Source organism: Glycine soja, chromosome 8 (genome assembly GCF_004193775.1).
Source record: "Glycine soja cultivar W05 chromosome 8, ASM419377v2, whole genome shotgun sequence".
Classification (NCBI taxonomy): Eukaryota; Viridiplantae; Streptophyta; class Magnoliopsida; order Fabales; family Fabaceae; genus Glycine; species Glycine soja.
The window spans coordinates 36,492,482-36,511,624 of record NC_041009.1 but is presented as its reverse complement, the minus strand read 5'-3'; the positions used below and the strand labels follow the sequence as shown (position 1 = coordinate 36,511,624).

Sequence of the window (19,143 nt, the reverse complement as noted above, 5' to 3'; positions counted from 1 at the left end):
TTTATGTGAATGATAATTGTGATCTCTATCATAAAAATATATAATTAAAACTTATTTAATTTATGATATATTGAGTATGTAATTTAAATTTTTTTAAAAAAAATATTTTGATAAATTAGTTTTAATAAACTAATAATACATTTATGTAAAAATAATTTTATAGCATTTCAAAATAAAAATAGATATCATAAAGTTTTTGGTATGTAATTTTGTTAAATGCTTAAAACAACTTTGTTGTTTATATTTTGAGCAGGTTTTACTCTGATGATATTTGTGTTCTCTATCATAATTAAAAATAATTTCTGAGTAAAAATAAATATGATTAAGTTTTTAGTATACAATTATATTAAATACTAATTTTACCATTTATATCTTAAGTAAGTTTGACTCTCTTGAGTGATATTTATATTATCTATCATAACTATAAATAGTTTAATTTATTATATTATTGATAAAGTATTATTTTATAATAAATATATTAACTAAATGTCATTATTTTAGTAATAATATATTATGTTATTGATAGTAGATTATAAAAAAAAAATGACATTTTCCAAACCAAACACGGTGAATCGGTGATAGTACACATCCATTCATTGTAAGTTTCGAGAAGACTTAATTATGTTATAATCCAGTCCCCATGTAAGGTCAGACAGAAACGCCAGGCCTCACAACAGACAACAATATATGCTCTTCGAATTCGAATCATTTCATTGGGTTAAAAAGCACAAAGAATATCATTTCATTTGAGGATATGGACAATTTAAGTAGTTAGTGCATTTGCATAAGCTGTTTGACAATACCGGAATTTGGAATCTGCTAGGTATAAGCTTTTTGGTCTTAAATATTTTAAAGTGAACATGATGCATGTGAGGATATTGTAGATTATTGAAGAAATACGTGTTTTGTTTTTTTACTCCATAAACAAATTCGTGTTTGTTAGCATACATAAACATTCTCTTATAAAGTTTTCATTTTTAATTTTCTAATCAACTGGTAAGCTTTTCTTTATATTATCAAAGAAGTGCATTTGGTTTAGGTACAGAAGTATGACTAATATATAGTTTAATTCCATAACTGCAACTAATAGGTGTCTTACCGAATAATATTGAGGAATATATTCCGCTTATTCAGGAGATTTAAAGGCATATGCTGGGTTTCTGAATTATTCAATATTAAACTCTAGTACATATATCACGTGGATTAATTGGTGTCAAATTGTTCTTTTTTAACTAAAGTTTTCGGATTTGAATCCTTGGTAGACCCAAGATTATCAAAATTGAATTTTTACTTAGACGCATAACAGTTTCCTAAACTCGATTAGTAAAATGGTAAGAGTCTATTTCATAAATAAAAAATACCTATAAATATCATTCGTTTTACTATACCTAATCCAAGTCATGAACAAAGATATTGACATATTTGTCTCAAGCTATAATAAAATGTACATAATCTAAAATATTAAAATCTAAATTTGATCAAAGCTTTTGCATTCCTACTATGTCAACCTTTCCCATCCTGCATATTAAAAAATATTCATTTTTCGGTTCATTCCACAAAAGAAAAAATCGATGTACATGTACTGCCTAAAGATATATGATAAACCTATGTTGATCATTGTCAGAATAGAACAAATTAACCCGCTACACAAATCATGCAACAAAGGTATTATATCTCAAATTATCCAAATGTGAATCTTAATTAGGAAAAATAAGGTGTGTCATAAGTTATAACTAGTAACAAAATTAAACAAATTAATCACAGGGCGATGCTTTTTTGGTCTTTCATGCATTCATTCAAATGGAAAGCTCATCAAGTTCATTCTATCAAATTGATTCTCAGTGCAAAACAATAAAACGTATGTCAATCATGTCGATTATGCCTTTCAATGTTATAGTACTTCTGAATACTGATCCAAAACTTGTGATTTAAAAGATTGCCTACAAATTTGGCCATGAGGCAAGACTGGAAATATAATCCCTACCTATAATGTTACAATAAAGATAAGAAAAATGACAATAAGACGGGAAATAAATCAATGGTAACCATGATAATATCACAGCCTCCTATAAATGATTTTGGGAAACACTAGCCCGTTCTCGCTCCACACAAGCCTCCATCAGGATACAGGACCCTCCATTTACATTAACATATTTCTCTCAATTCTATTACTCATGTAACTATGTTAGTAAACAAAATTACAGAACCAACCAAAAGTCCAAAACAGAGGATTGGGACTTTTTGTGCTTACACGATTACAAGTTACAACCGATCCAGAGGTGATTGGAGAACTTGTGTCTTGGGCTCGTCGTGATTGGAGAACTCGCATCTCGGGCTTGAGCCTTCAAACCTGAGGTAAACCATCGAACTCGCATCTCACGCTCAACCTTCACAATCGAACCACCAAACTCGCGTCTCGCATCTTGAACTCGTCATGAATCATGATGTTTCAGGGTCATTTTAGGGATTGAAGAACAAGGAGAAATTGGGAGATAGAGAGGGAACAAATGAAGAAGCAAAAAGGATCGAGAAATGGCTATCCTAATTCCCTAAACGAGTTTCAATTTTTTTTAGGCTGCACCAAACAACGTCGTAAAGGCCCCTTTTTTTCCAAGTAAACTCGTGTGACTCGTCCTAGACTCGCGAGTTTGCATGAGTTTGGTTTGAGTCCACTACAAGTCTACCAAAAAACAGGTTTGCTTGTGATTTAACCCGTGTGGACCAAGTAGACTCTTAAACTCGTAAGAGTCTACGAATTAACTCTAGAGTTTGATAACCATGGGTAGACCAAAAAACTTTAGTACATTTTCTTAAAAGTAATTTAGGGCCCATTTATGGTGGTTGCATATTTTGGTTTTTAATTTTTAAATATATTTTTAAGACAAAATGTGTTCGATAAAAATAGAGTTGAAATGATTTTTAACTTATTCTAAAAACACATTTATATTCATTTTCAAAACCAACAAAAAAAAGTTTTGTACATTTAATTTTTAGTTTTAAAAAAAATACGCACTTCCTACATTTGACAATGATCCTTTCCGCTGCCACCGACACCATCACCACTATTTGCACAGCTACCAACACCACCACCATTATCACCATCACCACTACAACCAATACCATTGTCACTACCACCACACCCACTGGTTGCCACCACTACCAGCACCATCGGCACTGCTGCCACCACCACCATTCTCTTTTAAAATATGTCACATGTGATTCTTAATTTTTGAAATTTAAACTCTTTTAAATAAATTATGTATATTTTCAAAAGAATTATGTATATAATTTTAGTTGACAACATTATTTTACTTTTAAATGCCTTTTCAAATATTTTTAATTCATAATTTTAAAATCAAAGGGATCTAGCTCAGTTATTCAAATAAGGTGTGTGAGTTGTTGTAAACACCTTTATACTTGTCTTTGATTCTACAGATAAAAAATTCACATTAAAATTTTATCAAAATTTAAAAAAACTCACTAAATATTTCTTTAAATAGAGGTTGCTTGATTTAGATGAAGGAGAGTGCAAAATAAATGAAATATTTGAATTAAAATGACTAGAAAGGTAAGAAAGATTAACATAATTTTCATTATCTATTTTATTATTATTATTTATCATAATTATTTTACTATTACTATTATCCTTATTTTTTACTATTATTATTTAGAATTGTCAAGTGGATCAGCCTGGTCTAACCCGAATCTCTTATAGGTCATGTTTTTTGTGGCCTAACCTAACTCATTTGGCTAGTTAGGTTAGGCCAAATTGGCTTACTATTTATTTTTATTTTGCTTAAATTTACACTAATTTTATAAGGAAAGAATAAAAAATAAAAAAAAATGATCTTGGGACAAATAGGCATAAGCTCGGCCTGGTCCATTAGGTTGGGCCAAATTGGATTGATTTTCTTTAGGCTAAATTTTTTACATCATAGCCCGATAAGCCATCAGGCTTAACCAAATTTGACAACTCTATTATTATTTATTGGGTTTGGTCTCCTAAAGAAAGATTTTCGGTTCTAGTTTTGTGGATGAAAAAATGTGGTTTAGAGGAGAGATCCCATCAAAGGTAACTAAATTCTCTAACAAAGATTAGTCATTGACAAAGCCAATAAATACTTTGTACAAATATCAGGGTAATAAAAAAAAATATAACATAGTTGATTATGTTATAAAATTATGTTATATGTTAACATATAACATAATTTGTTATACATGCATATGTAATCAATTATGTCTTAACATAATTGATTATATATGTACATAGTACACATGTAACCGTCAAATGGAAACAAGTACACGAGGAGCACATGGAGGTTTTTTCTCTCTATTTTAAAAGCTTATTTTATATGCTTAACTATTAGTTCGGTTTCTAAATTATTTAGAATGCGTCAATTTTGGTCCCTAAATTCTAAAATGTTCCAATTAGGTCCTTCAATTATTTAAAATGCATCAATTGAATCATTTTTGTTCAATTGAGGTCAACATTGTTAAATTATGAATTATGATGATTTAAATTATGAATAGTGGTAGTTAAAAATCGTCATTATATTTATTATTATTTTGAAAATTGAGCCGACAACCCCTTTGCGAACATGATGACCCACCCACATCACCCTCACTCGATTCCACCCTTCCGGTCCTTATTGAAGGCGTAATCATCAACCAATCAAGAAACACCTCCCACCCTTCTCGACCACTCCCTTTCATTGTTTATTTCCATGGGGGCGGCTTCGTCCTATTTAGTGCATCCTCATATTTCTTTCATTATTCATGCGTAAGCCTCACAAACAACACCAACTCCATTGTTGTAACTCCGACGACCTTTCCAGCCTATGACCATCGACCTTTCATGCATAATAATACAATGACGATTTTAACCAGCATTATTCATTATTTAAATTGTTGTAATATATAATTTAACACCGTCAAACTCAATTGGATAAAAATAACTCAATTGATGTATTTTTAACAATTGAAAGACCTAATTGAAATGTTTTTGAATATGAGGACTAAATTGATAATTAAATATATTTTATATCATTTATTTTATTTTCATTTTTGTGTAAAAACTGTGTTGTGCAACTCACCATTTTTTAAATCTTTCATTTTATTTTGATCACTTCTGACTTTTAAGATGACGATGATGGATCCATGAACATGAGAATCCCTTGTATCGAAAGGTACTAGAGTATGTTGGTAGCAATGACTAGGCGGGCCTGGATAGCCATAATTAAGTTCTAAGGATCACCATTGGATGCTCATGGAATGAAAGTGACTTCTGCTTGAGGGGAAGACTATCATATGTATTGATTCACACTTTCATGCATAATAATACAATGACGATTTTAACCAGCATTATTCATTATTTAAATTGTTGTAATATATAATTTAACACCGTCAAACTCAATTGGATAAAAATAACTCAATTGATGTATTTTTAACAATTGAAAGACCTAATTGAAATGTTTTTGAATATGAGGACTAAATTGATAATTAAATATATTTTATATCATTTATTTTATTTTCATTTTTGTGTAAAAACTGTGTTGTGCAACTCACCATTTTTTAAATCTTTCATTTTATTTTGATCACTTCTGACTTTTAAGATGACGATGATGGATCCATGAACATGAGAATCCCTTGTATCGAAAGGTACTAGAGTATGTTGGTAGCAATGACTAGGCGGGCCTGGATAGCCATAATTAAGTTCTAAGGATCACCATTGGATGCTCATGGAATGAAAGTGACTTCTGCTTGAGGGGAAGACTATCATATGTATTGATTCACACTTGAGGGGGAGATTGGTGGAATAAACCGCCTAAAGCAACAATGTGAGGTGTAAAGTCCCACATCGGCTAGAAATAAAAAAATTTAGTATCATATAAGTAAGGAAAAGATCCATATAAGCCCACAACAATATAATTAAAGATAAACTCACAAAATATGAAATATTGATTCAAATATGAATATAGATGCATCTGGGTGGTGGAAATGAATGTGCAGTTAGAAGTGATGGCATCGTGTGAGAGTTGAGAGAGGACAGAGGAAAGTGAAATTATTTTTTTATAAAAAATATAAATTAAATTACAATAATATTTTTGGATAAATAAATTAAAACAAAATATTAATTCTCTTAACCTTTCCCTTTCACAATTATTAGTTCGGATAGTTACCAATCTCGCTAGAACACGATTTATTGTTGTAGTCATAATATTTTGTGTGGAGAATCAGGAATGCAAAGATACGTGCCATTGACTTGTGATTTTTACACACATACACTAAATGACAGGTAAATCAATATCTATATACTAAAATTGAAGTATGTGGAAAATACTGAAATACCCATGGTTGAGAGCTTGACAACTGTCCAAAATTTTGGTTTTTTGGTCAAAATACCCATAGCTGAGAGCTTGACACCTGTCCAAGTTTTTTGTTTTTTGGTCATTTATGCCCTTCAAGGTTGGGTTGGTTTTCTGCCACCTTGCTGCCATGTGTTATTTTATGGTTCTATGATTATGGTTTTAAGCCACGTAGCTTGGTGTGTTGTTGAGTGATTAGATTGTCGTTTGCAGTTTTGGTGGTTGGTGGTGTACGTGGCTTCTTTGTAGCATTTTTTACTTCTTTCACTAGCAAGTTCCAAGTTGCTGATTGCATTTGTTTCACTTTTTTCATTTGTTTTTAGTTGGCTTCCATCTTCAATATAGTTGTTCTGTTGTTTAGGATTTTGGCGTGAGGCTGTGGTTTCCAGTTCGTGATTTCCGTTCTTTTGTGGTTGAAGGTTCGAGTGCATGTTTATGTTCTTCTAGCACGTGTTCTGTTCTATTCTTTATTGTTCACAAATTCTTGCTTTTCTTTTCATTGGCCTGCATTTGTCAGTTGTTCTTTGGATTGCATTTACATGGTTTTGGATTGATCGTATTATTCCTTTAGAGCTATAATTGTTTGGTTCTGTTTTTTTTTTTGCTTTTTTGCTGAGTTGGCTTTTTTGTTTTTTGTCTCTTATCACTGGCTTCGATGGTTGGATTGTATTTACATGGTTTTTGGTTAATCATATTATTGTTCGTCTGTTGTGCTTGTGTGTTTTTTTATTAACCATATTATTGTTTGTGTGTTGTGCATGTGTGATTTTGTCAGGTTTTTGTTGTTTGGTGATTTTGGATTCTGCATGTTTATGTTGCTCTAGCACGTGTTCTATTCTGTTTTTTATTATTTACAAATTCTTAGTTTTCTTTTTGTTGGCTTCCATTTGTCTGTTATTGTTCGTTGGCTTGATTGATAGTGTAATACTTTTTGTGGTATGTTGGCATTGATGGAAATCTTATTGCATGTGTGGTTTAAGGATGGGTTGGTATTCTGTTTTCCAAAAGCTGAACTTTTTTGTGTTTGTTTTCGGCCTTTCTATTTGTTTGTTGATGGTTGCAATATTATTTGTTCAGAGATATAATTTTTGTTTCTGCTTCTCTGCTATTTGCTAATTTGGCTTTTCTTTTTTGGTTCAGGTTGTTGCATGTATTGGCTTAGTAGTTCAACGAATAGTATCATTGTTTTTATGTTATTTTGTTATTCATTGAAATGTTATTGCATGTGTCATTTGAGTGTGTGTTGCTATTCTATTTTTTGTTAGCATTGGATTTATTACATTTTTCATTTAGAATTGGCAGGTCTATGTAATTTTATGGCGAGGATTCATGACAAGATTTGGTCTATTGATGGATCAAAAGAAACGCTTAAGCTTGCTGTTAGGATCACCGATCTTTGGTTCGTTGGGACTCCTAACAAGTCTGAGCAAGCGGAAATGGTTTTTGTTGATTATGAGGTATATTTTGTGCTCTCTATTTGATTGTTGGATTGTTGTTCATGTCATTTATTGATTATATAGTTTGCATATTTCAGGGTGATCAAATTCATGCTATTTGTAAATCGGACCACCTCAAGTCTTGGAAAGCTGATTTGAAAGAGAATTGCACTTATGTTATGCATAATTTCAAAGTTGTTAAGAATGATGGCCAATTTAGAGTGTGCGAACATGAGTACAAGTTATTTTTTATTGGAGTGACAGTTGTTAGAGAAGCTGATTTGCATGAACTGCCTTTTAAGGAATTTAGATTTGTTGAATTTGCAAATGTTGTTGCTGGCAATTTTGTGTCTGGCCTATTGGTTGGTGAGTACAGTCACAATTTGTGCTTTCATTTTGATCATAACTTCTTTGGGTTTTTTTCGATGACCTATTTTCATTTCTGGTGGTTTAAGATATTATTGGGGTCGTTGATCAGGTGGTCTTTCGGCATGTTTCATCGAAAAATACCAGGGTTGTTTTTAGAATGAAGGATTTGAGGTTATGGTTAATCATAGTTTTTGCTATCTCCTGTGTATATTTGGTTATTTAGAGTTTATATTGTCGAGAATTTTATTTTTCATTTTGCATTGTGCTTATGTCTATCTTATCCTTATGAGGTGATGGACGTAATGTTGTTTCTTTACTGTAGTGGTGAAATTTTGTCTTGCACACTTTGGGAGAATTACTGTACTCAGTTCCTATCCTATTTGAATGAACCTGGGGATGATGGGTCGATGGTTATTATATTGACACATGCCAGAATAAAAGATGCACAGGGTAAGTATGATATTTTATTTGCTGATTTGGATACTCAATAGCTGAGTTTTGTTGTTGTTGTTGTTGGCATTTACAGGAAGTTATCCAGCTTCAGTGAGCAATTCCTTCAAGGCGTCAAAACTATTGATTAATGATCCTATATTGGAAATTCAGGAATTTAAAGAGAGGTATTTTGCTTATCATCTTTGCTCTGTGGTTGTTAAATTCGTGTGACAATCGTCTTGACTGTTTTCTGTTGCTTTATTCTATTTATTCGATTGGCTTAGGCTTTTAGATTTAGGTGTTGAGGTGAGTCGAGTTTTGCTACCTGGCGATCAAGCAAGCTCATAAGTTTCAGGGGGAAGTTAGCTATCATCAAAGGATTCGTTTGTTTTAAAGGCTGAAGCCAAAACTATTTTAGAAATCAATGTCATTTCTGAGGTGGACCTGCTATCTGTGTTTATTTTATATTCATTGTAGTTGGAAGTCAAATTTGGCTAGATTTGTTCGCATTCATATATTATAGCTAATGTGTCTAACAATGGAATTTTATTGTTGGCAATTTGATTGTTATGGTTTTTTAAAAGGACGTTGTTTGAGTTACGGTGGGGACTATTAGCAAAATAGTCATGGATAACCATTCATGGTGTTATCCAGTCTGTGCTCAATGTCATAGGAAAACTGACATCCAAACAGGACCATTCACATGTGGATGTGGCAAGGATAATGATCAGCCTGTTCTGAGGTAATTGGAGTTTTAGTCCATTAACATGTTTTATTCAGTATTTTGTTTTTGACTGGCATCTAAATTGGTAGGTATAGAGTTGAAGTCATGGTTACCCAAAACAATGAGAGTAGCAAATTTTTGCTCTGGGACCGTGAATGTACTAAATTGATTGGTGAAACAGCTGATGATGTGAATAGGGTCAAGATTGAAGTATGTTCATGCTTTATCATATGCTGCTTCTCATTTTATGTATTATATTTTGTTCTTCGAGTTGTAACTGGCAGCTGGTGAATTTGTGTTGTTTCTGGCAGGATGGTGATCTTGATTTGAATGCTTCCCCTTAAGCACTTGACAAACTGTTGGGTCATGTGTTTGCTTTTAAGGTCAGGATTCAATCAAAATTCAAAAATGCAGTTGTACTTAGATACTCAAAAGACCTGGATTTGATCAATGTTGTTCTCGAGATGCTGCCTGATAGTGAGGTGTTCTTTTCTGATATCTATTTTAGTCGTTGTTGTCATGATGATATGATTCATGAGTTTGACTATCATCAACTTATATATGGTGCAGGCATGTTCCAAAATAGATCCTTCCAATGTTGATTGCAATGATGCTACGCATGCTGAATGTGTGAGTTAATGTTGCTGTCATGAACATTGATATCTTATATTTTTTTTTTATTTACCAGTTTATGCTTTATGCAACAATCTCTGTCTGTCACAGTTGACCATGATCCGGTTGCGGGATTGCCTTTAACACCCAAAAAGCGGATGTCATCTGATGAAGCCGATGAAGAGTTAGGGAGCTCTCAAATTTCGCCAGCCCAACTATCGTCTAACAAATTAACAAGACATTCTCATAAGAGCTAATTTAGCTGATTCCAGATTCTTATTGTTGTGTTTTCACGCTGCTATTAAAATATTGGCATATAGAACAGACAATTATGTAATTTTTGTTATCACTGCATTTGCACATTTGAAAATCGTTTTTTTTTTATTCATGCTTTTAGACGTTCTAAATTGAGATTTGTCCATATTGTGTTCCTACTGTAGTATTGCAAGTTTTCTTATATTAAATATGGCATTGAAAACAATTGATTTTCCCAGTATTCTTTGTTTGCTTGTCCTCGATACAATTGAATTGTTGTTTATCATACCTTTGATGGTCTATATGGTTCTAACAAATTAATGGCGGAGTTAGCCTAAATAAAAAAAACAGTGAAGGAGATAAATTGGTGTTCAAATAACATCAAATATTAAGAAACAACCAAGGAGGAAAATTTATAGCTACGTTGGCGATGATGTTGCTACTCGATATTCTCACGTTTTTAATCTGTTTCTTGATTAACTGCTTAATGAATTCCATTCCCATCTGAATTGCGTGAAAATAACTGGAAAAAAACCAGATTAAGAAAAAAATAGCATGCAGAGGATTGTGTTAAATTTTTAGTTTCAGTTTTCCTTATCAATCGAGGTGCTCTTTAAATTAATCAAAGTTTCTATCTTGACATCATATTTCCTTATTTGGAATGTGTTTGCCATGAATGTTATCACTCCAATTTTGTAGCTATCACTGCTTTGCTAAAATCATGTGTTCGATATTTCAGTTGCAATTTTTAACTTCATTGATGGCTTACGCAACTTTAATCTTGATTTTAACTACAGCAAAGTAGAACTATATAAAACAGGTCTAATCTATGGCGAAGAGAAATCAAAGAAAAATTTGTGATGTGCTGGACAAGGTTACATAATGCCAAATAAAAGATGTAAAATAGAAATTTCATATTTCAAATTGAACACATGAGCTAATAGATTTGAGCGTACAAATTAAACAAATTTGTGTTAGTGAATGGAAAATTTATCAACATATATACAATGTCTTCCATTGCAAGCTTAGTAGCAGTTACAGAAGTCAATATTTCCGCCAATAACTATGATCATTTCTACCTTACCTATTTTCCATCATGGCCTTGGTTTGTGTGTTTAGATTGCCACCAGAGTCCTAAATAGACAATATTTTTCATTGCAAGCTTAGCAACAGTCCCAAAACCCAATTTTTGCCAAAACCAAGTGTCATGATTTCTATATTACCAATTTTGCTAGCTGTTGATGTTGCATCATAGTTTTGCTATGTCATCTACCTTTGGTCTCATCTCTTTGCCTTACAATTCAGGCAATTCTATCATTACCCTTTTTCAATATATAGAATTGGCAACATGCAAACATATCTAATCCAGGAAATTCCACCATTAATAGTCAGCCTATAATCCATAACCAATGAAGTCCCCCATCTCCAATTTATTCCATCTTCTAATTTTATTGTAGTTTTTGCAGATTTAAAATAAGCGTTTGGTTCTTCGTTTCAACATAAATCTGTTGTTTAGTTTATAATTCACCCAATTCTGCCTTTAGTCATTTTCAACATGCAGAACTATCAACATGCAAAGAGATCTGATTCTGCAAAAGCCAAGATCAACAGAAAACGTATTATGCAACAGAAGCGACATGGTCATGCTCAGTCATCTTCACAACCAACACTTAACTGCACTTCAGAATATAATAGTGAGACATCTCATATAGCATGTTCTGCAATAAATCAATTTACTTAGCTGCCTTAATCACATTTTCTTTTGTTTTTTCTCTATTTTTTAGTGATTGCGTCTGATTCATCAAAAAAGTGAAGATTCTGAATCCACACAAGGTACTGAAAAAAAAATGTTTCATCCTCTTTTTTGCTATGGTTTACACATTGCTATTATATGTATTTCTAATTTATGTCACCACTAATAGTCAGGCTATAATCAAGAAACAATGAAATGCTTCATCCTCGATTTTTTCCATCTTCTAATTTTATTGTAGTTTCTGCACATTTAAAACAAGTATTTGGATCTTTGTTTGAATGTGAATCTATTGTTTAGTTCACAATTAACTCAATTCTGCCTTTAGTCATTTTCAACATGCAGAACTATCAACATGCAAAGAGATGCGATTTTGCAAAAGCAAGGACCAACAGAAAATGTGTTATGTAGCAGAAGCGACATGGTCATGCTCAGTCATCTTCACAACCAACAGTTAATTGCACTTCAGAATATAATAGTGAGACATCTGATATACCATGTTCTGGAAGAAATGAATTTACTTAGCTGCCTTAATCACATGTTCTTTTGTTTCCTCTCTATTTTGTAGTGATTGTTTCTGATTCATCAGAAAGTGAAAATTCTGAATCCACACAAGGTACCGGAAAAAAATGTTTCCTGTTCTTTTTTGCTATGTTTCAAATATTGCTATTATATATATTTCTAATTTATGCAGGTTCAGGCTCTAATTTTATGAATCCCTTCGAGGATTGTCAATCTCCAACTAATCAGCCTGTAATCAACACTAAAGGTAATGACTATAATTCTGATTTCCAATTTCAGATGCTACTGTACATGTTCTTAAATTAATATTCAAAATTCTGATCATGATATTGTACTATGATATTGAACAATTTCAGGATATTCTGATCTTGGTGATCAACTCATCCAATATAGATATTGTAATGCACAAATGTGGTATGATGAAAGAATATCAAAAAATAAGAATTGTCAGAATCCAAGGTTCAGTTTATGTAGTGGAGATGGCAAAGTTGAATTGCCATTATTACAAAATCCACCCCAATATCTGCAACAACTTATATTTCATGATGATACAATTGATAGTAAAAATTATCAACATAACTTGCGAGCATACAACATAATGTTTGCCTTTACTTCTGCTGGAATTAAGCTAGATAAAACAATTAATAATTCAAGAGGACCTACGACGATCAAAATAAGGGCAACCATGCCATAGAATAGGCAGTCTATTACCAATGCCTGGGAAAAAACCCAAATTTGCACAGCTATATATCTTTGACACAGAAAATGAAGTGCAAAATAGAATTAATGTCATGAGGTAGAAGTTCTTTTATTTCTGTCAGTGAGAAAATTATTCATTCACTTTCAATAGTTTGTGCAGTTATGGATATTTTTAAATATTGTTTTTTCAGTCAATATTCCAGAATTCAGAATCATATTGTTTCAGCTTTAAGTCACATGCTCGATCAACACAATTCTCATGCTAAAAGTTTTAGAATGCCCAGAGATAGATTGGCAGCCGATCAAGCCAATAATATCAAATTGCAACTCATAGTTGCTCGGGGAAAAGATGGTCGTGTATATAATATGCCTAATGTTCCGGAAATTGTTGCACTTATTGTTGGCGATTTTCATCCAGGCTCAAAAAGAGACATTATTGTTGAAACTCAAAATGTAGAATTACAAAGAATCCATGAGCTTCATCCTAGCTATCTACCACTACAGTATCCTCTACTCTTTCCTTATGGAGAAGACGGATATAGAGCTGACATACTTCATCGTTTTACTTCATCCAGCAAAAAAAGAAAGCGAAACCGTTTGACAATGAGAGAGTGGTTTGCTTATAGACTTCAGTCCAGGTCAAATGAAGCACAGACTTTATTGCATTCTCGAAAATTATTTCAACAATTCATTGTTGATGGTTATACCATGGTGGAATCTGAAAGACTTAGCTATATCAGAAACAACCAAAAGAAGCTTAGAGTTGATAAGTATTCTAGCTTACAAACTTCATTGGATACTGGAACAGCTAAAGGCTTAACCAAGGGAAAAAGAGTCATCTTACCCTCAATGTTTGTTGGGAGCCCACGTTATATGGATCAACTTTACTTTGACGGTATGGCAATATGCAGTCATGTTGGTTTTCCAAATCTTTTTATTACTCTAACCTGTAATCCAAATTGGCCTGAAATTCGTAGATTACTTTCACCTTTGAATCTCAAACTGATAGACAGGCTAGATATTGTATCACGAATTTTCAGATTAAAATATGAACACATGCTGTCAGACTTAACAAAGGGTCAATTACTGGGAAAAGTGGTTGCATGTAAGTTGACCATCATTTTTATACTTAAATACAAATATAACTTGGTCGTTTGGCCATTTTTGTTTGTTGTATAATGCAGATATTAATGGCTAAAATATTACAATTTAACCAACGCTTTTACAAATATGAAATACAGAATTATACTTGCCATCATAACATTATCTTTTGTGAATCACAGATATGCATTTTATAGAGTTTAGTTGATCATCAGTTTTTATACTTAAATTAAATACAAATATTAGTTGGTCATTTGGAGATTTTTCTTTGTTCTATAACATAGATATTAATAGCTAAAATATTACAATTTAACCAACACTTTTACAAATATGAAATACAGAATTATACTTACCATCGTAACTTTATCTTTTGTGGATCACAGATATGCATACTATAGAGTTTCAAAAGCGAGGACTCCCTCACGTGCATTTATTACTATTTCTACATCCAGACAATAAATATCCATCTTCAACTGACATTGATAAGATAATATCAGCTGAAATACCTTCCCATCAAGATGACCCAGAACTCTACAGATTGGTGGAGAACCATATGATACATGGCCCATGCAGAATTTTACAACCCAACTCTCCATGTATGAAAGAAGGCAAATGCAGTCGTTTTTATCCTAAACAATTTCAGCCTCAGACTCTTTTGGATTCAAACGGTTATCCAGTCTATCGTAGAAGAAACAATGGTCATTCAATTTCAAAGAATGATGTTATCATTGATAACAGATATGTAGTACCTTACAATCCAAAATTACTGAAAAAATATCGGGCTCATATAAATATTGAATGGTGTAATCAAAGTACTTCAATCAAATATTTATTTAAATACATAAACAAAGGCTATGATAGGGTGACTGTTGTTATGCTTTCTGATAGCGATAATGTAGTTCAAAATGTAAATATTCAAAATGATGAACTTAAAGAATATCTAGATTGCAGGTAATTTCATCTTAACCTGCATAATTTATTATCTAACTATTATTTTTACTAACCAACCTATATCACAAATACATTTCTTCCTGTGAAGCTGCTTGGAGAATATTTGCTTTTCCAATCCATGGTAGAAAGCCTGCTGTTGAGAGATTGTATTTTCATCTTCCAGATCAACACAACATTATTTATGAAGATCATGATGATATAGATGATGTACTATCGAAACCAACTATTTCAGATTCAAAATTCCTAGCTTGGATGAACACTAATAAAGATTTTGATGAGGCCAAGAATCTAACTTATTCGCAATTTGTGTCAAAGTTTGTATATAATAAAAGAAACAGATCATGGCAACCTAGAAAAAAAGGATATACCATTGGAAGACTGATATGGGTACCACCAACCACAGGAGAATTGTTTTATTTAACAATGATGTTTGGCAGCTGCAAAGGACCTACTTCATTTGAGGATATCAGGACTGTTGCGAATATCCAATATCCAACATATAGAGAAGCATGTTTTGCAATGGGTTTTCTACAAGATGACAGAGAATATGTTGAGGCAATCAAAGAGGCCAAAGACTGGGGCACAGCTAATTATCTAAGGAAATTATTTGTATTAATTCTGTTAACAGGTGCCATGAGCAAACCTGAAGAAGTTTGGAATCAATGTTGGCATTGGCTAGCTTATGACATTGCATATCAATATACTAAATCAACAATCAACTTAAGTAGGCTGTAACAGTTTTTATGTTCCACAACAATGGTCACAATCATTCACTACCAACTTAATTTTTATTTTTTATTGACTAACAACTTGCTTTTTTTTTCTTAGAAGTACAGATCAATGATGATACTCTTAGAAATTTGACATTGATTGAAATTGAACAACTATTACACATAAACCAAAGATCACTAAAAGACTATCCTACAATGCCATATCCTCAGGATATCAATCTCACATCCTACCTACAAAACAACTTGGTATTATCAGAACTCGACTACAACCATGATGAAACGAGATCAGAATTTGAACATCTTTTTCCATCCATGACAGGCAATATACCTTTTCATATATTATAAATTCTATTAATGACAGTTAACATCTTATAAAAAGTTGTCATTGCAAATTATAAATTATACTGATGCTTTTAATATTCTATTAATAACAGGCAATCTACCCTCACTTAATTGTTTCCATCAATGACTAAATTAATCTTCATTTCAATATAACATAAGCTTACCTATCAATGCAGATGAACAAAAAATAATTTATCACAGAATTATCCAAGTTGTCAGCAACAATGAAGGTGGAATGTTTTTTCTATACGGATTTGGAGGCACAGGAAAAACATTCATATGGAGAACATTAGCAAGTTCATTGAGAGCAAAAAATCAAATTGTAATTATTGTTGCTTCTAGCGGAATAGCCTCTCTATTATTACCAGGATGCAGAACTGCATATTCCAGATTTAAAATTCCTATACCAATTTTTGAAGACTCAACATGTAATATCCATCAAGGCATCAAATTAGCAGAATTATTGAACCAGACAAGCCTAATAATTTGGGATGAAGCACCAATGGCCCAGAAATTCTATTTTGAAGTGTTTGATCAAAGTTTAAGAGATATTATCACAGATAAATCAAAGTCAAATCAAATATTTGGAGGCAAAGTTATAGTATTTGGTGGAGATTTTTGCCAAATACTACCAGTCATCCCAAGAGGAACGCGCTCAAACATTGTAAATGCAGCAATCAATTCATCCTATCTATGGGATTCGTGTGAAATATTGACCTTGACAAAAAACATGCGCTTACACAGCAATCTAGAATCAGTTGATGAACAAGAAACTGCCACATTTGCTAAATGGATTCTAGACATTGGAGATGGAATTATAGATGATGAAAATGATGGTTATGCTACAATTCAAATTCCTGCTCATCTACTCATTACTCAATATGATGATTCAATCAGTGCTATAGTCAAATCAACATTCCCAGACTTAGATCAGCACCACAATAATCCTGAATTCTTTAAATCGAAGGCAATACTAGCTTTAACAAATGAAACGGTAGAACAAATCAATGATTACGTGCTATCCTTCATTCCAGGTAATTATATCATTACTTATTTAATTGTCACTTGCTTAGACAAAAATATAACCACTGAAATTGTAATTTTGCAAATCATAGGTGACCACATGGAATATCTAAGCTCTGATTCCATTGATAAATCAGAAACCAGTGAGAATTCATATTTCCAATTAATTACTATTGAATTCCTTAATTCATTGAAAACATCCGGTTTGCCAACTCATTCTATCAAACTTAAAATTGGAAGTCCTATAATGCTGTTAAGAAACCTCGACCAAAATCAAGGTCTATGTAACGGTACTAGATTAGTGGTAACAAAGATGGCAAAACATGTAATTGCAACTGAAATTATCTCAGGTAAAAACATTGGCCTCACTGTTTATATTCCAAGAATGTCAATGTCTCCTTCACAATCACCCTGGCCGTTTAAACTATTAAGAAGACAATTTCCGATTATGCTATCTTATGCAATGACAATAAACAAGTCACAGGGACAATCACTATCCATGGTTGGACTTTATTTGCCGACACCGGTATTCACTCATGGCCAATTATATGTTGCATTGTCAAGGGTCAACTCAGCAAAAGGATTAAAAATTCTGATTCATGATGATGAGTAGAAAAGCATGAATTCCACCACCAATGTAGTATACAAAGAAGTGTTCAGAAACATTAAAAGTTAAGTTTCAGTTGTTTAATATCAGATTCAATTCTATTGTCATGCTTTTTCAAACAGTTCTATTCTTTAATAATCAATTGTTCAATATTATATTATCACTGCATTATATAATTTGAGTTATTACAACCTTCAATACAATTCAATTGATATTAAATATTGAGAATTGACAATCAATTTAAATTCTTTTCTGATGCTTTCTGAAACAGTGCTACTCTTTTGTGATCACTTCTTGCAGACAATTCCATTGATTTTAAATACTAAGAATCCACCAAGAATAACAACAACCAATCTATAATTTTTTAAATAACAATGACAATTCCATTCATATCACCACTTTCACACAGACACACATCGAGAAAAATACATACATACATATATATATACACACACACGTGGTTTTATTAATACCAAAATATGCTAGATCAGTTAAACATCTTATCTTTTAAATCACATTATAAATAAAAAACTAAGGATAAATAAGGATGACTAAGTAGCGGTAGTAGTAGTTAGTGCACTACAATCCTTTGGAACTTGATCTATCTGGGAGAATTAGAGTCCTCACAGAAAATCCTTTTCATTTTGTTTTAATTTATTTCAGCTTGAATTTCAGTTTTTTTTACTCTATCTTGCCTATTCTTCTCTATTTTCTAACGTGCCTCCATTTTACTGATTTTTTAGAAACTGCACACACAACAGTTTCACAGGGGCATTAATTGAGAAGATATGGGTGATGGCAAAGTTGATACTGCAATTACTTCAAGCACGGGAATGTGCAAAATACTTTAATGATTAGGTGAACTTTACATTGTTAATCTATTAATTAATCTATTAAGCCGAAAACCTCATGGAAAAAATTAATGAATTTAAGGCCCAACTATTATATGCACACCACAAACAGCACTAAAGTCCAATCACTTCTGAAACCATTCAGAAAAAAACCGTTCGGTTACTTCCACAACTATTCACCTTGAGGCTCTTCATATCATCACTGCCTTTCACATTCAAGAAGCAACTATTCACTTACACCGTTTCCAACATAAACCTACCGCCACTTATGTCATCGAAAAGATAAATCAATTAATCAAGTGCACTAAACTATTAACCCATATTACTCGTTCCTCTGCAAACATCATCTTAACATCACATCACCATACTTTTA

At 32.3% G+C, this 19,143-nt stretch overlaps 1 pseudogene; it reads left to right on the top strand.

The window, feature by feature from the left end:
* Positions 1 to 7,681: 7,681 nt before the first annotated feature.
* Positions 7,682 to 17,988, top strand: LOC114424120 (annotated as a pseudogene).
* The last annotated feature ends 1,155 nt before the right edge of the window (positions 17,989 to 19,143 follow it).